The 23930-nt window shown below is 39.0% G+C and overlaps 1 protein-coding gene across 3 annotated transcripts in view; it reads right to left on the bottom strand.

Moving 5' to 3' along the window:
* The window catches only part of PPARG (peroxisome proliferator activated receptor gamma), a 117359-nt gene that overhangs the window by 78246 nt on the left and 15183 nt on the right, over positions 1-23930 (bottom strand). For 2 of the 3 annotated variants that reach the window (XM_075939639.2, XM_075939637.2), the window contains exon 2: positions 2357-2478. The exons of the other annotated variant lie outside the window; for it this stretch is intronic. The gene's annotated coding sequence lies outside the window, so the exon portion shown is untranslated. The remainder of the gene's footprint in view (positions 1-2356; positions 2479-23930) is intronic. 3 annotated transcript variants of the gene reach the window in all.

A 23930-nucleotide genomic window follows, 5' to 3' on the forward strand; every position in this document is an offset into this window, starting at 1 on the left:
TTAGGAGTAGAAGTGAGGAGAGTAATAAACTTCCATCTATTCCTTTCTTCTCAAACTCGCAGCCCATAGGCCATTCTCAGGTGGAGCAGTTGTGCAATCTGGCCAGGAGAGGGGGGAGCCTGTTCATTCTCATTCCCTAAGCCTTGCCTCTTCTTACTACAGCTCTGCCCTCTCCCCCCATGGCATTCTATCCCCCAACAACGTGGACTTGGGAATTGCTGGCAGGACTGGTGTGGGGTGGCAGCAGTAGTTGGGCCCCCATACTCTCTATGGTGGCAGGAGTCGTGGGGAAGCAGAGTACATTTGGTGGGTATACTTGTTCCATTGTGCTCTGCTTCCCTGTGGTTCCTGCCACTGTGGGGAGTGTGTGTGTGGCCCAATCACTGTTGCCTCACCACATCAGGCCTCCCCGGTAATCCCTGAAGCCATGTCCTTGGGAATGGGGTGCCATGAGTAGGAGAGGGGGAGGCAATGGCAGGAATAGATGGGGCTTGAGAAATGGGAACTGACACCCCTCTTCCACCTCTGAGCCCACCAGGACTCTCAGGCCAGATTGTGCAGCTGCTCCAGCTGGGAATGGCCCATGGGCCAGGAGTTCAAGACCGCTGGTCTAGAGGCTCTATCTGCTGCTGAAGATGACAGAGAAGGAACTGAGAGGGGTCACACTGTGCACATGCTAGATGAGCACCAGCAGCACTATGAGATGGCTGCTGTGCATGCATGACATGAACAAGCATTGCTACCAAAAACCTTCAGTCACTGACCCGAGGATGCACCAACACCTAAAGTGGAGCAACCATAAGGATGTCACTCAAAGAAGAATCACACTTTTTTATGCAATTCTGTCCATTTCGAGTATCCAATAAGATGACGACATTGAACTAAAACCATAATCTCTACATTTTTGAAAAATCCTTTTTTAAAACAGGTTCACAACTTTGAAGTTAATCTGTTTAACCACCTACACTACATTCACCCGAAATACAATACCATTACAGTCTATGAAAAAATTGTATGTGACATATCCAGTAAGTTTGTATACAGGCCAACCCATGACTTATTATGATATGAACAGTGGCCAAGCCTCTGTACCACATACTTGTTTGCAATCCTACAATTCCTTGTTTATTTAAGTGAAATTATAACATACTCTCAGTGTCTTTTAATAAATTAAATCATGAGCCTTTGTTCTGTAAAAATGATGATTACTCATTATCAACTAAGCCCCTGATCTGGCAATGATCTCTGTATGGGTGAACTCTAAGAAGATATATGATTTCAATGTTAATTTACATTATACAACTTTACAAGTTGTTTTTAATTTGATTCTCCTAAATCTGAATAATGTTTTATACTAACAGGTTTGAATGTTTCATATTATAAAAGTTATTTAAGCAGGAGGGTCGACAGATCTGCTGGGCCCCTCTGCACTCCTGGAAGAATTGGAGTCTCACGTGGAAGGGGCAGGGCTGGAGCAGCTCTCACTGCCGCCTTGCATGCGCTGCTCTGGCAGAATTTTAAAGGGCCCAGGGCTTCAGCCATCCCTGCTGCTGCAGCAGCAGCCGAGAGTCCTGGGTCCTCCTTTTGAATCATCTGGCCCCAGATCACCTACCTGCCCCCTTGTTACTCCATCAACTGTAAATAACTACAGTAAGTTATCTTTCATAGTAAATCACTTAATAGTGAACATAAAGGTTTTCTTTAATGCAGGGAATAATCTTTTGAGGAAATCTTTGCCCCAATGTCAAGTCATTTCAATGTAGTCAGTTTTCCATCTCTGCTTACTTTTTGCCTAGATTGTCCTCAGTATATTATCTAAACCCTTCACCTTTTAAAGCGTCAAAAGGCCTTTTGTAAGAATCAAGGAATCTTATTATTCTCAAACAGATACTTTATCAAATAATAGGTTCTTAAAACTCATAGGACAGGCATCTTAAGTAATATTTCCAATAAATGAGCTAACCAGGAATATGACTTTAAGAGGGTAAATCACTAATACGTAGTTCTCTGCCATGATCAAACACTGAATACTCCCACAGGAGAAAGAACAACTGCAACACGAGTTAACTCATTCCTTGCATTTAAGCCCACTTTTAAAGTTTTTCCTGGCAGTCAGAATATGTTTTAAGTTATTAGAAGAGCTTTTGTCATAGTAAAATGAATTAGTTTCATTACCTAATTTTCAAAAATGAAATATTTACTTGAAGAACTGAAGAGTCCACCTATTTTGATAAGCACAATAAGAGTAGGAAGTTGGAGGGACATAGTGATGAAGTGGGTAAACATGTATTATTCTCCTTTTCCAAAAATCCAAAAGTACATTTATCTACTGCATTACTTTTTACAAAGTCCTCACCTCAGCTAGAGTACCACCTGCAATTTAAAGCAGGCCGACTGGCAGCCACAGCCTCAGGTTTCTCTAATCACAGAGCTTCCAACAAAGCCGCACTTCAAAGGAACTGGGCTTGGTGGTGCACCCTGAAAGTTAGAGGAGACACAAAACTTATATCTGGAGGACGTTAGGGCAGAACTAGTCTCTACTCTATTATGGGAAGTGATGGGCAAATCCCACATATCCAAATGTGAATACATTTTAGTTCTTCTATTTTGGACACAATCAATGCATCTTTAATTTATATTCTGTGTTCATTTATACAGTTCGGTTAATGCTTCATAAATTAAATTTTCACAAACAGCCAAATTCTGAACTCATTTACATATGTGCAACATTTTCGAATGTCAGCCACTGTTTACAACATTTTTCCCCATAGTACCTGTACCTAAAAGTGCAATTCAGGTATTCATCATTCTAAAATAATATATTAATAAAGCTAAGAGTCTTTGTGCAGCTATAGTCTGACATACTTTAAAAACAAAATTTACCCTTTTATTTTTCTTTCAATAACTAAACTGCTTTTTCATGTGAACAAACCTAAAAAGTCTAACCTGTCTAAACACTTCTCAGTGATAAACCAACCTCTTTTCATACTACTGTAGTTTTGAAAAAAAAAGTCTACATGCACAAACAAGTTAGCATTTCTTAATGTCTAAATGAAGTGCTTTGATTAGTATTCTTCTCAGTATAATTATTCTTTTACTCTTACGTATTCAGTGGGCATATATTAATTTCATTCTAAACTTCTAAACACCATCCTCACATACATGTTAACAAAAACGTCATATTCACTTTGAAGTGACTTCAGAATGCCTGTGCAGACAATTCCAGATCAGGATAATATATGGTAGCTTGCTATTGAGATTGAAAATTGAGTATTATGCAACATAGGATGAAATATCTAAGGTGTCAATGACTTATGATTTGTGCACTAACATGAAGTTAATTCATATAGTGCCACTTCTGAATATTTTATTGAATTCCAGAACAAGAATAACTTCCTCTGTTTCTGCTTCTTTTGGGATGCAATATAATGTACACGATAACATGTATTGAACTTTATATTTCATCCCAAAAGAAAAATATATTGAAACTGTTCTTAGGAAAATTTAGAAGTGAAGATTAACAAAGCATCTAAGAATAATAATAACTTAGCTTTTTCAAAACCTGGGTATTAGTGAATACTAACAGTTTGGGTTTTATAGTAAATGTATTTTCTTATGTTGAATTTACAACTTTTTGTTTTGCTCACAGGAATTCATTTGAGCCAATTTTTCACTTTTTTTTTTTTTTTTTTTTTTACTCGCTTTATCTCTTGCCCTTTATAGAAATAGTAAAATTATGGCTAGGAATTTTCTACTTCATTTTCTGCAAAGGTTTCCTGTAGTGCATTTCAGACAACTCCAGGAAACTATAGTAACTATAGAACAGAAAACACAGAACAGAAGTATAGTAACTATGGAACAAAGGTTACCCAGAAGCCCGAGAACAGACCCAACCTATGCAACAGAAATGGGTAATAAAGAACGGACTGAAATTGCAGGGAGATGTATTGTCACTTAGTGGTCAACCATGTCAGCATCTAATTAGATCTGCAAGGTCATTAAATACTCTCCATCTAGTAACCATATGATTCCTCCTTGGTATCCACTCTGCTCCTGCATTCTAGTAAACATCCTGTTTCCGTAACAGGTGTTCTTTGAGATGAGTTGCTCATGTCCATTCAATATAGATGCACGTGCTTGCTACATGCACTAGTGCTGGAAGATTTTTCCTCAGCAATACTCATAGTACCCTGGAGCGGCGTGCACATGCCATGCTATATAGGGTACTCCCTGGCCTCTCCTTCCTCACTTCCTTCTTGCTGGGAAACTCGGACAGAGGGGAAGGAAGGTGGGAAGTTGAATAGGTATGAGCAAAACATTTTGAAGAACGCCAGTTACAAAAACAGGTAACTATCTTTTCTTCTTCAAGAGTTTACTCATGTCCATTCAACATAGGTGACTTCAAGAAGTATCTGTGGCAGTAGGTAAGAGTCTCAACAACATGCAAATTACAACACAGCTCAACCGAATGCTGCATCATTCCTAACATAATGTATAAATGAATAGTGGGCTGCGAAGGTGTGCACTGAAGACTATGTTGCAGCACGACACATGTCTTGCCTGGGGACATTTGCTAAAAAGGTAGTGAAGGAGGCGTGGGTTCTGGTCGAATGAGCTTTGACCAAGTCTGGGGCCAGAATGCTCTACAGAGCATAGCACGTGCTGATGCAGGCAGTGATTCATCTGGATATTCTCTGAGATCATCCCAGATGGCCTTTCATTCTATTCACATAGGCCACGAACACCTGTGTGGGCTTACGGAAGGGCTTTGTTCTGTCCAGGTAGAACATGAGGCCCCTCCTTACTAAAGATGTTAAGGACTAGTCAACTATCCAATAAGTAAATGCTTATCGGATAGTCAGATGACTAGTTGATTAGTCTCTCCTCCTCCTCCCCCCCCGCCCGCTGCCTCTATCAAATAAGGGATAAGGGGGGAAGTTGTGGTACTGCAAAGCAGCAGCACCACATAGCTGATCCTCTGCTGTGCGGCACTACCCCTTTGAAATGCTGCCTCGGCATTTCAAAGGGGCAGTACCACATGGAGCCTGGAATCAGCTAGGGAATCCCCAGCTGCTCGCGAGTTCTGGGGGAAACACCATGCGGAGCCCGGGATCAGATGGGGAGTCCCCATCTGACTCCGGACTCCAAGTGGCATTTCAAATCGGCAGCGCAACATGGAGCAATTTAGAAGAGCTTGTGGAGGTGTACCGGTAGTTCGGAATAGGAAGCATAATCCAAACTACCTAGTTCGTGCTGCGTGTAGCCGTGGGCACGGAGTCCGAACTAGCGGACATTTAAAAATGGCGGCACCCGGCAACATGCAAATGAAGCCCAGGAAATTCAAATCCCAGGCTTCATTTGCAACTCCGGTTGCCTATATTAACCACCCTAGTTCGAACTAGGGTGGTAGTGTAGACATACCCTCACTGAGGAAGAGGGGCCAGAGACTGCAGGAATAACCTTTCCAGGCCCTTAAAAAAGCAGTTCATGAGATGGTGTGAGATGACTGAACACCCTTAGATCGGTGGATGGAAGGCAGAAATTGCAGCAAGATGCACCTTAACTGAGGTGAGAGCAAGACCTTTATATTTCAAGTATAAAACAACAACAAAAATCCCCGTGGAGAAGTGACAAACCCTGCAGTTATTTGAGGTCATTTTAAGTGTGGTGTTACTCAAACCTCCGTGAAGTTTACACAAGCAAATTCCCCTTTCATGGTATTTTTTTTAGAGACTTAGGATTTGGTTCTTTGAGAACAGTACAGAATTTAGCTAGATACTTGCAAATCTGTTCACATTTCCTATTAAAAAAAAAAAGTTTTTCCTTTGGTTATCTTTACTAAACTGATTTAATAAAAATGTGACACTTGTGTGTGTCATTTCATCTCTCCTCTCTTCTAAGGGATGATATTTCTGTGCGTGTTGAGTGCACATACAACAAGGAAAACCTCAGACAGGAGACACAGGATTAATATTTCAATATACAATACTGCACAATCCTTACCATGCTACAAATCTACACATTTATAGTATTATATAGCAATAAATCTTGCTATGTTCCAAGCTTGCTGAAAATTCATTCATATTCAAATAAAAAGGAGTACTTTTCATTTTACTTCATTTTCTCTTGCATTTTTCCTTTTTCTATGGCAATAAAAACCCTGCTGCTCCCTCTGCTTCCCCTTTCCCCACCCTGAACTATTTCTCTTTGGGACTTGCCTTGATTTTCCCAATTCTTTCATTCTGAAGCCAATATATCTAGTTTTTCATCAGCAAAATCTTATGTGTATAGTGCCTTGCCTTTGCCTATGAGGACAAGAACATTATGACTTGCTGGCAGGGACTGAGGTTCTTATTGGCACAGCTGACTTTCCCCTTTTCTTTCCACCTTAGTTTGCATGTCACTCCAGCATTTTCCATGAACACCATTTGGTCAGGAAATAGATCAGAAGAATTTTAAAAGAAACTGTCAGCCTGGTTATAAACAGCTCCTGTTTTTGTACCTTCAGTCTTTTGCTTATTGGATTGCACCCCAATTTATAGACATAAAAATGGAGTTCAGTTTTTGGAAGATCGCATTTCATGTTTTTCAATATTAACTATTTGCAATCCTGATTCCCTATCCAGGGAAAACTTCCCACTGAAGTCAACAGAAGTTTTATCTTTCACAGGGAATGCTTAATCAGCTCTGTTAAACAATGAAAGAAACTGGTTAATATTCTTTGACAACGGGCTTTTGCCCTTCTGGAGTCACAGTGATGTCAATTTTCAGCACAATGGAAAATGTGGAATTTTAATATCTAGAAGAATGGGACAGTGTACTAACAGTTGCAAGCTCAGAATGTCCTTTGGACAATGTGTGTCATGCATTTTACATATTTTGTAAATTCCTTTTATTTTATCAGCAATTAAAGAACCTGCATGAGTCTGAATCTGAACAGTGTTGCTAATCCTTGTCATTAGTCAGACCCACCAAAATCATGAGATTGGCTTAAAAATCAAGAGGATTTTTAAAAAATGAGATGTGGGTTCTCTTTATATCCATTCCTGAGCCTTTAAAGTGCTCTCACATTACACATGTGGCTGACAGCAGGGCTGACAGCAGGAGCCACACAGGACTCAGAGGGGGCCTCCCTCATGGGACCCTGTGAAGAAGGGCTTAGATGTCATCCCCAGGAGGCTGGGGCTCCTGCTGTCAAGCCCTGACACCCAAAGCTGGCTGACAGCAGGAAACTCTCCTTGCAAGGGCCAGGACTTCAGGGCTGACTGTGATTTCAAAGTAGATCTCATGATCTAACTCTCAAATGTCAGAATTTTTATTTTCAGTCATAAAGTCAGTCACATTTTGTTCTATCGCAATATCGTGAGTCAGGCTTAATTTTACTTCAAAATTGCATCTCTCACAATTAATTCAGGAGAATTAGCATATCTGCATAAAATATATTCCAATGGCTCTTTTTACTGTGTATATAAATATTGTAGAGACACTGAAATGTCCCTCAACCCTACCTTGAATAGAAAAACTCTGCAGAACAATTCAGTTACCATGTCCATTTTCTTCAGAGAACTCTCTAATGCTGCAACTGGCCTTGTGATAAAAAGCTACATATTCTATTACCAAGTCCTTGAACTATGCCTCTTCCTTACCTAGATTTCTTAGACAATATCCAAAAAGTACTAGTCCACATTAAGTTTCTTCTGTTTTCTTTAAAGATAGAACCAGACCAACTATTTACTTACTGTCTTTGACTTTATTTGCCACATTTCAACCTAGTGAAAAGTTGTTATAATCAAATTCTAACTGAATGGCTGTGTCTACATTGGCACCTTTTTCAGGAAAAGGGATGGTAATGAGACCAGTCGGAATTCCAAATGCCGCGGGGGATTTAAATATCCCCCTGCAGCATTTGCATGAACATGGCTGCCGCTTTTTTCCGGCTCGGGGCTTTGCCGGAGAAAAGCGCCAGTCTAGGCGGGATCTTGCGGAAAATAAGCCCTTTTCCGGAAGATCCCTTATTCCTACTTGAATAGGGATCTTGAAAGTAGGAATAAGGGATCTTCCAGAAAAGGGCTTATTTTCCGCAAGATCCTGTCTAGACTGGCGCTTTTCTCCGGCAAAGCCCCGAGCCGGAAAAAAGCGGCAGCCATGTTCATGCAAATGCCGTGGGGGATATTTAAATCCCCCGCGGCATTTGCAATTCCGACTGGTCTCATTAGCATCCCTTTTCCGGAAAAAGGTGCCAATGTAGACACAGCCTATGGGTGTGTCTAAACTACACCCCTCTGCCAACAGAGGGATGTAGATTAGGCACATCGCTATTGCAAATGAAGTGGGGATTTAAATATCCCATGCTTAATTTGAATAGAAATGGCAGCTGCTTTTTCCCAGCGTGGCACTTTGCCGGCAAAAAGTGGCAGTCTAGATGGGGATTGGTTGACAAGGAAAGCCTTTTCTGACTGATCCCTCACGCCTCGTGCAACGAGGTTTACAGGATCGGTCGGAAAAGGCTTTCCTTGTCGACTGATCCCCATCTAGACTGGGGATCTAGACTGCCGGAAAAGTGCCGCTGCGGCAAAAAGTGGTGGCCATTTCTATTCAAATGAAGCGTGGAATATTTAAATCCTCACTTCATTTACAATAGCGATGTGCCTAATCTACATCCCCCTGTCAGCAGAGGGGTGTAGTTCAGACACACCCTATATGATTAGGATAGTGTTTCCCAAATGGTGTTCTGCAGAACCCTGGCTTCCGCGAAGTGAAAATAAGGGTTCCGTGAGAAAATTCCATTACTATAACATTTTATTATTTAAAAAATAATAATTAATATTTAAGCATTTATGAATTTTATTGAAAACAATTTTCATTTGTGTTTGCCACGATAAGTGTCCCTGTGTACTGCCAGCTTAGCCAAAGAGTGGGGATGATGATGTGACTACTCAATATAATGCATATTAGTTTTTGAGCTTTATTTTTTGTACACATTAAATCTTATTTTTGTTTTTAATTATGTACAATGAAACTAAATATTGGTCTCATGACCTTATTTAGCATTTGTTTATTATTATCCTTACTTATTTGTGATCTACTTTTTCTGCTCTATATATAAGACTATTATTAGGGGTTTCGCAAAATTCTGTCAAATTTAGAAGGGTTCGGTGGCCAAATAAAATTGGGAAACACTGGATTAGGGATTAATAATTAAGTGGTAATACAACATTAACTATAGTGGTCTAAACAGAGTTGTTACACTGACTTTTAGCAGCAATAAAAGGAGAGAAAGAAACGGGATCAATTTTAGTTTCCTTTCCCCATAATGTGTTCTTGTCATCTACTTGCTTCTTCTATATTTAAAATGGCATTAAAATTCTTTTTTTAAGTCATCCAACAAGATACATAATAGAAGATCTTTTAACTTAATTTGCCATGATAAATGGATTTATATAAAGCAAAATTTAAGATAAATATGTATGCCTGGCTATCCATATTTATGTCACTAAAAAGCTTAATCACATTTTCATGTTTTTTCCAGAAAGTGGATAAATCTGCATATAGAAAAAAATCATATTAACATTTTTCAGAATTAAACACAATTAATATCCATATCCATATGTATCTGAATAATTAAATATAAATCCATTACCACAATCTTGGTACATTTATAACTTTTATATTGTTTGAATTCTGAATTGTAAATTGGAATGTGATCTATACAGCCTGGAATCCTTAGGAGCTAAAATGCTATAGTTTTAAATCATTTTCCTCTTTATTCTCAGCTCATTTTGGCAGAATCCTTATAGCTAAGTACGCAATAAATTATGTTGTAATGCTTCAGTAATTTTACAACTGGATTAATTTTCTAGGTAAGCAAGTACCATATGAGGAACTTAAAATTTTTTATTGTGACTTCTTGTAACCCCTCAAGCATGCTTATGTACAGCTAAGTATCATGTGGTTGATGGGATGTGTTACTACACTCGTGATGAGTTATTGTTCTGAAATAGTTCAAAAATAGATTTTTTCCTCTTTGTTCCTGTAGTTATTCCCAACCTAAACAAAAACAGTTTGCAAATTTCAAATTCATTTGAATCAAAATCACAATGCAAATGAATGAACTCTAACAAGACTGAATTTTACTCAAAGAACCATTATCAGATTCTAATATATTTACAATGGAGATTATAGAAAAAAATAAATTCATAAACAGACATCTAGCTAACAACAAATGCAATATACTAAAATGTAGAGCTAAATGTCAAGAACAGGACACTTACAGCATTCTTTTCAAATGCATAACTCCCAATTAAACTTTTCTGAACGATCTCAAGCCAAAATAGGATGCATAGAAGCATGCTGCCTCCCAAACCCCAATATCCTGTCCTTTGGATAGTCAGGTCAATATATCTGGTCTAATTGTATTAACTCAATTCACACACAGAAATTCCACAAGAACAGACATTTCAGCAGTAAGGTAGCTGACCTCTGACCAAGAGTGACAGATAGGGTCTGACTAAACTACATCCCTTTTTCGATAAAGGGATGTAAATTAGACATATTGAAATTGTAAATGAAGCCGGGATTTGAATTTCCCATGCTTCGTTTGCATAAAGGTGGATGTGGCTTTTTTTCGAAAAGTCGCTTTTCTCAAAAAATCCACGGTCAAGACTGAGATCTTTCGACAGAAATGCCCCATTTCAAAAGATCCTGTAACCCTCATTTTTTGAGTCACAGGATCTTTCAAAACGGGGCATTTCTGTTGAAAGATCCCCATCTTGACTGTGTTTTTTTTTTTTTTTGAAAAGCGGCTTTTCAGAAAAAAAAAGCTGCGGCCTCCATTATGCAAATGAAGTACGGAAATTCAAATCTCAGCTTCATTTACAACTTCGATTTACATCCTTTTATCAAAAGGATCCTTTTATCAAAAGGATCCTTTTATCAAAAGGATAAATAAAAAGGGATGTAGTTTAGACATACCCATGGAGTCCAGTGTAGGAACAAGATGAGGAGCATAATAAGAGCAAGGGTATAACTGGTTAAACTTTATCTCAACATATACAGTACGTACAGATGGTGGAGAAGCTGTCACTTGTGGAGGCAAGCTCCCTAGCTGTTGGCCCTGCTCATACTCCACCACTCCCCAGGCTCTACCCCCTTTAAATAGGTCCCTCTCTTCCCCACTGTCCCCCTCTTTGCTTCTTTCCCCTTCCTTGCTCACCCTCTTCCAGTCAGATACCTGAACCCAAATATAGCAAATGACACTTGGAAAAAAAAAAAAAAAAACTACCACTCTTTTCTCTACTTTCTTCTAAACAAAATGAAGCATGTTTTAAACTGCTTGCCAGATTGTGAAGACTAGACATGCAGAAGGTACCTAATTAAAAACTCTAAATTTGGAAATAAAAAAATGTCAGTCACAGGTTTTTCAATATATGCTTAAATCTGTTAGAAATTTATTTGCAAAAACTTTGTACTAAGGGTAAGTCAGCTGTCTTGCTGAAAACAATGTTAATGAAATACATGATGCAGCTCTTCTGTTTTACATTTCCTTAATCAGTATTTCTAATCTGAATTTATATTTTAAATATAGTCTTAAGCCTTCATAAAGTAATCATTCCAAATTACTACATATTTAACACATTGAAACAAAGGCATTATTTTAAATTAATCATTCAAGGAGGCTTAGTGTGTTCATAACAAAGTTCATTGCTTTTAGAAAATAGGGACACTAACATTTATTTTATGTGATTTCCATAACAATAGAAATGTTTATGAAATTTCTCCATATGTTTATGTTAACAGATTTGTTTCTAAAGAATTTAGCATAAAAAGGATATCTTATGAAGGTACTGTTTTTGATGGAGGCTTCTCTTAAAACAAGTTCAATAAATAGTATGAAGCAAAGAAAGGGAATCTCATTTGTCCAGCTTTCTGGGGGGGGAAAGAGGGTGTTGTCGCTTAGTTTAAGGGCTCTTTTAAACGGGGGTAAGGGTCTACAGAAAGAAAGATTACATTAGGGATGGACAGAAAAGACAGGAACACTTTGGAAGCAAGTTTTTATACTTTAGTACTTAAAATGTGTATTTTATATACGGGTGATGTTTTGAAGAATTTATTTTAAAAACTATATGTCTGAAGATCCAGACACGAAAGGCTAAAGATGAATACTAATATTGTGAGTCTAAAAATCATGCAAGGATTTTTAGAGATGTGATTTTAAAACACATCTAAAGTAAACAAAGCCATCACACTAAACAAGTAGAGAAAATCCTGTTTAACAATAATGCCAGGGGACAGAATCTGCACTCCAGGAAGCCTTTATGACTCTTGTGGCAGAGAAAATGGATGTTGAGCAATATAAGAGAACCAAACAAGAGTTTTTAATTATCCAAAGCTGAGGGGATGACAGCGTACATCATCCTGTGAGCCTACAAAAACTAAACCTTCTTGGCTTGAAAGGCAAGAGCTGCTGGAAACTAGATATAAGTAGGAAATCTGCTTAGACAGAGATTGTAACGTGCTGAAATTAAAATTTCAGTTAGTAAAATGCATGTTTTGTTTTGTTTTACTTGTAACCATATCTTTCTTTTATTCTTGCTTAGTATCTCATAAATCTCTGTTGTTTGTTAATAAACTTGGTTTTGTTTTTTACAAAATCACCTTAGTGCTGTGTATTGAAGTGGAGTGTGAGTCCTCTGCTAAACCAACAGGCTTATGTGTGTTCTATTTGTTTGGAAACAGTGAATTTGATCATTTTTGTGAATGTCACAGTGAGAGAATCTGGACAATTCAGAGACACATCTCTCACTGTTTGTTATCTTCAAGTCAAGGTTTAGGTTGGCAGAGTTATGAACAGTTTGCTGGCAAAGCAGATAGGTTGGTCTGTCAGGGAAGGGCACACAAGGGCTTCCAGGAGGTCAACCCTGTAGTAACTGATCCACCAGGGGTTGATTTAGCAGCTTTAGTGAAGAACGCTAAATCAACCTCAGATCATTCTCCCATTGACTCCAATACTCCACCGGAACAAGAAGCAAAAAGTAAGTTGAAGTGAGAGTTTCTCCATTGAACTAGTGCAGTGTAGGCACCACAGTAAGTCAACCTAAGCTACATCAGCCCCAACTCATTATTCATGTAGTTGAAATTATGATATATAGGTTGACTTAACCCCATTGTTTAGATCTACCCCAAGCAGCAGCAAAGCTCTCATTCTTGCTACACCAGAATGGTAACATGGTCAGGCCCCAGTTCTGAGAGTACAGTGTTACACCATCCAAACTAAAATAGGTTTGGAATTTAGGGCCCAGGTTTGGTGCTTAGCTTCATTTATTTTACTTACTCTCATGTCTTGTAACTTACTTAAGTTACTTAAGTAACGTCACTTACTCTTGTGCTTAACTTCACTTACTACTTCTGAATATTTGCCTTGAAGTGTGGGAACATGGAAAGGGGACTAATCCTAATTTTACAGTCCCTATCTACCAATGTTCTGTCTAATCTTTTCCATCCATGTGTGGAATAATTGTATGTGCACCAAGGCATATGCAAATGTGCACCCCAACAGAAACACAAAATGTAACTGTAGACACTCTGCTAATCAACTGGGCAGCATCTGAATTTCTCCTGAGTGGCCACACAAACACATAGTTTACAGGGAACACTGCTATCCACTAAACAGAGACGCCTGCCTTCTCTAGGTTCAGAAAAAGACACTTCTATTCATTTGCCCTCTTCACCCAGGCACCCTCCATTGTAGTAGATAAATTTGCAGAGCGTGCATGCAATAGCATGTAAAACTTTTCAGTACAGATGATACTCTTCCCCATATTTTGAGAACATTTGGACTATGTGAGGGTCTTCTGCTGGTAAAAACTGGCAGAGAGTCTGGCTTATAGTCCAAAAGTATATACCACATTACACAGTTATATACTGTATGTTCACTTATTCAGTCTAGACAAAAATATACTTTGAGGTAAAATCCTGGCTTCACTGAAGTAAATGGCAAAATCCCTATTGACTTCAATTGGGCTGGCCAGTGTCAGTACCAGGACATACCATATTTAACCCTGCTGGCCAGCACTGCTACGCTTATAATGAGCCTCTTCCACTGACTCTATGTTGTGAGCCAAACCACTTTGGCTATTGCACAGAAATGTTTTGTCCGTGTGTGAAAAGGTTACACGTGTATTGATATCAACTACACTAACCATGGTGCATGGCATTCAGAGAACTAAGTTCCGCATTTTCAGATATCTTTCAGGGAATAACTTATACCTAAGAGACATAGTTTACTACAAATCTCTTGAATTTTTTTCAGTTAACCTGAATTTAGTTTGTGACAATGGAACATTAAACTTGCTATTCTAGAGTTAAACTTAAAGGAAGAGAAAATATATACTAAACAATGAGAGAATTTAAAAGTAAGTATTGCCATTTAAATTAGATGAAGTCATTAAAGTAGGTGATTATTAAAGATACAATTAATTTGGTTCTTATTCTCAGATCTGTGATAGTACAGAAACAATGCACTACAAAGGGAGATTTTACACACAAATGCAAATAAGTCTCTCTCAGAATCTTGAAAGTCTTAAAATTCAGATTTGTGGTGTATGCCTAAAAATAAAATAAAAAAAAACAATCCTCTGTATAAGAGCTTGAACTAGTTATGTATGAGTGCCAAAATGTGAAGAATAACTACACTAATACACCTCATAAAGCAAAGCAACAATATACATGGTAAATGCTTAAATCAGAAGCACATGAAGAATTATATATATGAAGAGGTAATTAAACACTCACTGTGGACCTCTGCCTGAAAAGAAAAAGAAAATGCATCTTAAAAGAAGAGCACCTTTGACATATGCAGGAACCTCTTAAATATGATTGAAGTTATTTGATTGGAAGGGTTAGGCCAGTGATCTCCAACCTTTTTACACCCAAGATCACTTTTTAAATGTCAGGACAAGCCAAGATCTACCCCATCCTTCCCCCAAGACCCCACCCCTTCCTTGAAGTCTCACCCTCTCTGTTCCCCTTCTCTCCATCACTTGCTATCCCTGGCCCTTATACAGTCTCAGAGTACAGTTACACTACCACTTTTTTTAAATCCTTCTGTTGGAAGAGATTTTTCCAACATTTTGGCCTGTCTAGACTGGGCCAAATGTCAGAAAAAAACCTTTTGGAAGCCCCCTTAATCCTCGTGGAACGAGGAATACAAGGGCTGCCAAAAGAGTGTGTTCGCTGGAAAAATTCCTTCAGTGTTGGGGAAGGATGCTGAGGTAGGGGACAGGGTGCCAGTGGGTGCTGGGGTAGGGGACAGGGTACTTGTGCGGGTCTGGGTGGGGGGGAAGGGACAGGGGATTCTGCAGCTGCGCGTCAAGGCCCAGGAAGTGCACGGGCTGCTCCCCTGTTCCCCAAACAGCAGCGTGGTACCTGAAATGCTGGTCCATTGCATGCCTGCTGCCTTTCTGCGGGGTGGGGGGCAGAGAGGGAGCAGGAGGGGAGGGAGTCCTGGACCGCACCAGCTCCAACTGCTCGGGCAGCACGTGCCTTGCTCCTTCGCTCCCCATGGCAGTGTGCCCTGCATGAGCAGTTGGAGCTGGCACAGTCCAGGACTTCCACTCTCTCACCCATCCTTCCCCCACACACAGGAAGGCAGCACGGGAATAAAGTCCCCAGTGTGCAACAGACCGGCATTTTAGGTACCGCGCTGGCTGTTTGGAGGTGGGGGGGGGGAGCAGCCCGCGTACTTCCAGGACCTGGTGCAGCTACAGAACTCCCCTCAACCCCGCAGGAAGCCTACGCTACCTCCGTTCATCTTGGGGGTTGGGAGTAGCGAGGGGGCCTTCCGAAAGCCTCATGATCGTCTGGTTGAGCCCTCAGGATTGACCAGTCGATTGCAATCAACGGGTTGGTGACCATGGGGTTATGCTATTATTTCTAGTTTGAGTTATATGATTAATAACTTCCTTACAAGACTCATCCTCTGTTACTGATTCCATAACTTATGCTAGAATGCCTTGGATAGCCTTTCTCATTTTCTTCTGTCAGATAAAAAGACATCTCCAATTGACTTTAACAGCCTTATACCAAGACTTGAAGAAAGCTAAAGAGCCTTCTGAAACTTATCTTCATTGGAAGAGGAAGACAGAAATTCTAAAGATAAAAACTGAAAACCATCAATGGAAAATGTACAGATAAATCGAAGGGCAGACTTGCATGCTATATCAATTGTATCTTCATTAGCAATCAATTGTATCTTCATTTCACTTATTGTTCTGACATGCTAAAGATACTCACTGGAAACTGTTCAATAACCCATTGTTGGAAAATTGTTAATGCTCTACTTGTACTGCATCATTTTGAAGCTCCATGGGAATTTGGGTTTGCACAGCTTATTAGGATGTGACCTTTCCCTTAGATTTCTTATTTTAAGATCAAGTTACCATGAAATGTCCCCAGTGGGAGTTGCTGTGCTTCCTTCACAGATAAGGAAAACAGTAATGGCAACTTACAGAAAAAGGACTTTCCTATATTTCTACAGGACAGATAACATTGTGGTCTTGAGAGACATCCAAAGTATTCTTGGAGGGTAAGAGGAAAGTCATGTGGTATGTTAACAATCCCCCCCCCTTTCCTCGAAACATAACAAGGGTATTTCCATGAATCTTTTAAATCCCCTCCTCATATGCTTTCCCCGCCCTGCCTTTTTATTTTTTTATTTTTGCACTTCAGAATCTTTACTAACATTAAGTTTTGAGGAACTGCCTACGTGTCTGGGCTCCTACTATTCAGGGAGCTGAGACCTATTCAGGTTGTCAGATAGTTTTGGTATTCATTATTCTGCCTGAAAACCCATTTTATGACCAGTCTGGATTTGCTATTATCATCTCCATGTTCTTCAGTACAACTCTTTTTCCTTTAACATGGACTTTGCCACTTAGACCATATTTATTTTCTCAGTACTCCCATGCTAGCAGATTACTATAATTCACTCCTGTGAATTAAATCTGAAAGATTCAGGAGTTAGAATAATGCAGCTTTCCAATGCCTTTTTTGTTTTTCAGACAAGGAATGGGTAACACTGCATCTCACTGCCCTAGTCTACTGACTCCTTCGTGTTAGGGACTGTACAAACATTTTCTTTGCTTATTTTATGATAGTGCTTCTGCCTTCCCTAAGCCACTGGGCCCAACTTTATTTTAATCACTATTGATTAGGTAGAACCCAAATACACAGAGAAATAAATATGAAATAAATTTATGTTTAAATGATGCTGATTATAACCTTAACTCCATTCATCTGAAGAACTGAGTTGTGTCCATGAAAGCACATGATATCATCTATGTTCTTTTTAGTCAGTAAGGTGCAGCAAGACTATTAGTTATTTTTTAAGTTTTTCAGTTAGGGTGCGTCTACACAGCAGGGCTTAACACGAAGTATGCTATGCAGATTGAGTGTAGCTTGTTTTGAAATAGCTTAGTTCAAAATTTGGAGTACCTACACAACACTTATTTCAAAATACAACACTCTTCCTAAGATTTCTCTTACTCCTCGTACAATGAGGGTTATAGGAGTCGGAATAAGAAGTCCTCCAGCTTGACAGTATTTTGACATTATTTCAAAATAACTGCCTGCTGTGTAGACATGGACTAAGTTATTTCAAAATAATGCTAGTTATTTTGAAATAATGTTGCTGTGTAAATGTATCCTTATAGACTAACAAGGCTACCCCTCTGAACTTTTGTAATCTATGTATTTGGCAAATCAGGATTGTAAAAACTGGCAGCTTTGGATTATTCAAATTTTTCTTCAAGATAGAGTAACTTGCTTTCTGAAAACAAAATCAGAAGAAAAAAGACAAGAGCTGAAAAAAGTAAATATTTTGCCTTTTGGGCATTCAGGGTACTAACATATAACTGTTAATCTTAACCATAAAATTCACAGCTAAGTAAATAGCATAATGTACCAAATAGTGAAATATAGTAAATGCTCAATTTAAGTATTTAATATCCTGGAAAAAGCTTGTTAAATTAATACACTGGCTATGCATCTCCTCTTAATTCTATACATATGTATTATATATACTCATCACCATATCTGAATATTGTGGCAACACTCTAATTAACAGGAGAATGGAAGAGCTCTAGTTCCCCTCTCCCCTCCCCCAAGAAGCCTAGAGAAACCCATGCTGTCTCAAAGGTCTGAGGACTCTCTAATTGATGGGGTTGCAGAGGGACATTTAAATTGTGTTCGTAGGCGGGGGAGGCACAGATTTGTGCCTTCCATCCCACCTGACTCTTTTCATATCAGGTGCCCCCATACCACTACTAGCAGCCTGATGTTGCTGGACCACGAGTCCCTGCACACACCCCATCCAAATCTGAGTGGTTAGTGTTGCAACCTAGCATACAGGATTGTGGTGCCTGAGTATTGCTACATCAGGTCACAACACCACTCACTCAAATTTGGCCCCACCATTATGTCCAAAAATTGGTCATGCCATGGTCTGGTTAGCCCTTCTACTCTGCAGCCTATGAATCACTGGGAAAGTTATAATTAGAATAAGTGAATCTATAAAAAAAACTTCATATCTGGGTGAAATTCTCTCTTTAGTCATGTCTGTTGTCCCACTGACTTCTTACACAATGAGGGCAAGAAAGGTTTCACTCCTTAAAGCATTTCTGCAGCTATAGTTGGATGATTGGTCTCTGGCTAGCTATATTTGCTTTTCCAGAAACTGTCCTTCCTCTTAAGCATTTACTGCTTTAAGAATCAAGAAGCAGGCAGCCCTTAAAGCAATTTGGATGGTAGGCCCTAGGAGTTAATTTGCAATCGACTTGAGGCCAATCTGCCTCCGTTGGGTAAGTAAAGAGTCATTATATAAATTAGTGAGTTAAAACTCTCTAACAGAATATGCAACACAGAACTGAATAAATCCAGCCTTGTGTGTTTCACTAAATGCATCTCCATAGAACACTGATGTCCTATGTAATCTGAATTCAACTGGCTAGTTCTATTTTATACAGTTTTTTATGCCACACTTATCAATGCAGTATCTGAATACCTCCCAATACAGGCAGTCCCCGGATTATGTACAAGATAGGGACTGTAGGTTTGTTCTTAAGTTGAATTTGTATGTAAGTAGGAACTGGTACATATTGTAGGGGAAACTCTAGCCAAACATTTCTCCAGAGCTCAGTTTTATTCTCCCACACCTTACTTCCCTTAGTCCTTTATTCTCAAGCTGAGGTGTCTGCTGAGAAAAGCCGCTCCGCGTCTCCCTGGTCTGCTGGGAGCGGGAGGGAGGGGGGGGCGCTAGCTTCGCGTCTTCCTGGTCTGCTGGGGGGAAGCAGCTAGTGTGGGGTTGCCTCACCCCGTTTGTAAGTAGGGATCCAATGTAAGTCGGATCCATGTAACCTGGGGACTGCCTGTAATTTATTAAACATCAGGACTGTACATCTGTCACATTGTTCTTTCATTCTTTAGAGAGGGAGAAATGTGTTCAGTGGAGTGTTTTGTTTTAATAGAGGTTTTAAAAATAAACTAACACGCACACTAAACTAACTAAACTAACTTGTTGCTATGTATTTACACAAGACAAGAAATGCACCTTGCATGTGGAGTGGAAGGTAATGAGACTTATGATGGTCCTTAGTTCCTGGGGGAGTTCAAATTAAATCTAAAGTTGAAAATGAGTAGCCCACTGAAAGGAAAAGCCATTTGTTGGATAACCTTGTTTCTCAGAGTACAGTAAATCTGCTGGCATGCTTGAAAAATAATTCAGCCGGAGTTATATCTGTGTTCCTACTGCTGCAACATAAGAGTTTTTGCGACGGAGCACAGTCTAAGTGCTAAGAGTTTATTTACAGAGGGCAGGACTGAACTTTGCATGTGAACACATATAGAACGCGATAAAGATCTTTCTGTCCCATTGGTAATTTACAGAATTGTGATTTGCTACTCCCAAACACACCTATAATTGAATTCCTCAGTCATAAAATCACAGGGACTAAACATGTTCAGATATCCTTTATCAAGCCTTTTTTTTCTCTCTGTTAACATATTTCTAATGGAGCTTTACTTCTTTTTATAGAGTAATTTGCTTAAGTTATAAATTAACCCCAGTTTGTACTCTCCCACAGGCCACATATTTCAGCTTTTTAATGCTTCATGCAAAAATTTATGGTGTGGCGTCACTCTGAACTATAGCTGGTGGTGATATTATTGACAAATATCCAATACCTTTCTGGTACAGAAATAAAGCCAGGCATATAAAAAAGAAAAAGGTTTTCTTGTGAATTTTCAGGCACCTGCAGTTTCATGTAGTAATGTTGACTAAAGCAAGGCCCAATCCTGCAAACTTTTTACTCAGGACAGAAATTCCATATACTGTACTTCAGTGGCATCTGAAAGTGTTCAGCACTTCCCAAAATATACTCAATACTTTTCAAGAGACTGAGCCATAACTTCATTTTATCCATATTAACCAAACACAAACATATTTAAAAGACTGATTAAAAACAATTAAAATACATTTTCAATAACTTGTTTGGATATACAGACAAAAACTTTAATTTCAGCAGCTGGGATAATAATACAGAGACAATTTGCCTTACTAATCTTTTTTCTCGTCCAAAACCATTCAAATTTTGGAACTTGTCTTGACATGACCTTGCACAATAAACATAGCTTTTTCTAACGTTTCATTCCTGCTCTTTCTAAGGTTTCTCTTAAGAGAATGTGGAGCACTCTGAAAAAAATACTTGGTGATGATTCAGGGATTGACAATGTGATTTAGAAAACCTTGCATCTCTAAGTCACTCTTTCAGATCCAGCTTAGATTGGCCTGTGACCATGACTGAAGTGTATATTGCGTATAATTAATTAGGTTGTAGGGTAATCCAATTCCCAGGGTATGTGTCCATATCATCAGCATACAATCACAAATGGTTTTGGTTTATTTTAAAAGTTATTTATTTGGACTTTCTGATTTCATACATATTTATTCTAACATAAAACATATGACAAAGGGTCATCATTTATTTTTCATGCAGTAGAATCCCTCCTCTATTTTCTTCTCCTATTCTACCTTAAAAGCTGAGCTGTCCTTCCAAATAAGGCGAGCTGAATCTTGTTCCCTCCTCAGTATAATAATTCTACTCTGGAAGTTGTTTGACAGCCAATTGAAGTTAATATTTTAACATTTCCACATTAAACTGTGCTTTGTATGTCTAGTTTCTAATACTCTGGATCAATACATCTGTGACAGGCATTCCTTGAGATTTTTTTTTTGTAAGTGACCAAAGATTTGTTCACAGAAACTTCATCTATTTCATTATTTATAATAGGTCATTGTCCTATCTTTGTTTTGTCTTTGCAGAATTTGGTATTTTCTGCTTTTTTAACAGAATCAATAGCAACACAGCAGAAAGGGCTTTAACAGTCAAAATAAAATATCTTTATCAACTTAACAACACAAGTAACTTTTAGTTGCTAATTGAGTGCCTTTGGTGTTTAAATACCTACTATAAATACCTTAGGCCTTAATTTTTCATATATTTTACAATTTTATATTCATTTAGCAATTTTTTCCAAGTTGTACAAATCTGTTGGATTTTAAAATTGTCCTTGCTAGTTCTATATAGTTTAAAAAAAGATCCTGTGCTCTTACTGTAAATCCCAAATATAGGCTCCAGTCTTGCAAAGGAGACAGAAAGCTTCTGGAGGTAGCCGAGTTAGTCTGGACAGGATAAATTTAAAAAACAACAAATACTCTGGTAGCACTTTAAAGACTAACAAAACATGTAGATGGTATCATGAGCTTTCGTGGAAACAGCCCACTTCTTCAGATGACCAGAGTTTTGGATGTCCAGAACTAAAATAAATAGGGAAGGGGGACGGAGGAGCAGGGAGAAGGAAAGAAAAGGGAGGAGGGAAAAACAAGAAGTGGTAGTGGGTATAAAAAAATATAAAGGAGAAAGCTGAGCTGGAATGTAACAGGAAAAACAAATAGTCTATAAAAACCTAAAGACTGGATAGTCAAAAGAGAAAGAGAGAGAGAGCAGAAGAATCCTAAATTACTTTGTAGACTATAATGTTTCTGTAGGATATAAACATATATGGGGAAAACATGATGGTGTGATGTGGTCAAATTCTTTTATCAACATAAATTTGAAAGACGCGTATAACCCATGGGCATGCTGTGTAAGTCATCCTAAAAGGGCGCTGATAAAAATCTTTACTTCTTACCTTCCCTCATCACCTATAAAGAATGCATATATGTCAAAGAACATATAGTTTAGAAATAGTAATTAAAAAAAATGTGTGATATGTTCTTCCACCTGAAAAGCCAAGGAAGCACCTCCCCACCTGCGGCCCGCTGTGGGCTATGGGGCTGCTCCAGTGCTGCTGGGCCCCCCATGTTGGGCTGCCAGCTCCCAGCCCACAGTAGATGAAAGCCGGTGGCCCTATATGGGGCCAGGAGGTGGCCACCCCATGAAGGGCTAGAAGCAGCGGGGCTGGAGCAGCTGCTCTTACCTATAGCAGAGAGTCTTGAGTTGGCTCCCCCACCCACTCCTATTTAATCAGTTAACTGATTAAACTTAATGTTTAACTAGTTAACTAATTAAATGGAATTTTACATCCATACCTCATGTATTTGCAGGTGTGCTTTTTAATCCAAGCCATAAATACTTAACTTTTAAATTTTTCCTTGTACATGAATCCTGTCTCTTCTTCCTTATCTTATCTATTGCTTTTCTCTGATCTTCCTCCACTTTGTCAATCTCTTTCTGGTAATATGGTGCTCAGAAATTAATATTACAAGTATTGTGTCATATCACTTTGCAAACTCATGTTTAATTTGCTGCCCTCCATCACCACTGGAACTTCTCTTGACATTAGCAAGGCCCTGTAATACTCTGACTCCATCCCCTTCCCCAAGCTCCTGGGGAAGGGCCCAACGGTGGACTGTTAGCTCCACTCAGCATATGCTAGAGATGGTTAATACATTCACTATTCCTTCCTCTCATACAGTCAGAAAAGCATGACAAGTCCATTCCTGCTCCTGCACTCAACTATCTCCCTTCAAACATAGACCCAGGAAGAGGGAGACCTGTGTACTTCATCAATGTTCTGCTCTCTCTACTTGGTTATTTTTACCCATTTCCACAACATTTAAAGGATGTTGAAATTGGTCTGGCCAGGGGGCTAACTGCTAACTCCCGCCTCCTCACTCTCTCACTTGGTTCTCCATTCTATTCTGCACTCAAACACATCAACAGAAAGCCATGACAAATAGAAAGGGCAGTCAGTCAGAAGTCATCCTCCTGATAAAGGGTCAATTTTCACCAGAAGTTTAAGGTTGTTACATGAGTTGCATGGTGCTAAGTTGTGCCACATTTTCTGTTGATTCTGGGAAGTCAGAGAGAAATAGGAGAATCAACTGAAGAGCCTAAATAAGGGAATATGTCCAGGCTAGATTACAGCAGCATCGGTGCTGTGTGTAAAAGCTATTTCTTATTAAATATACCCTAACCTTACCTCAGACTTTCTTTTTTTTATGTCCCTAGCGACAAGGAGACCTGGTATTTATCTTTGTGCATTAGACAGTTCAAGTTCCAACAGGAGTAATGAAAATGGGACTGGATTTAAAACCGGGGACATTTTTGAGAAAAACAGAACTGACATGAATGCCAAAATATAACAAAAATACTTTTCTTACAGCACTTTCAGCATGTCCTAAACAACAGTGTGCCAAAAATCCCAAAGGAAGCCAGATATAGAAGGGCTTCAAAACCAACAAATTCAACTAAGAATTTTATACTTGAAGAAACTGATCCTAACCAAATGTCTATACATTTAAAGATCCCCCCCCCCCTTATTTATCCTTTTCTTTAACTAGCACCACAGGGGATAATTAAGACTTAAAATTCAGG

Source organism: Pelodiscus sinensis, chromosome 11 (genome assembly GCF_052426305.1).
Source record: "Pelodiscus sinensis isolate ZL-2025 chromosome 11, ASM5242630v1, whole genome shotgun sequence".
Taxonomy (NCBI): Eukaryota; Metazoa; Chordata; order Testudines; family Trionychidae; genus Pelodiscus; species Pelodiscus sinensis.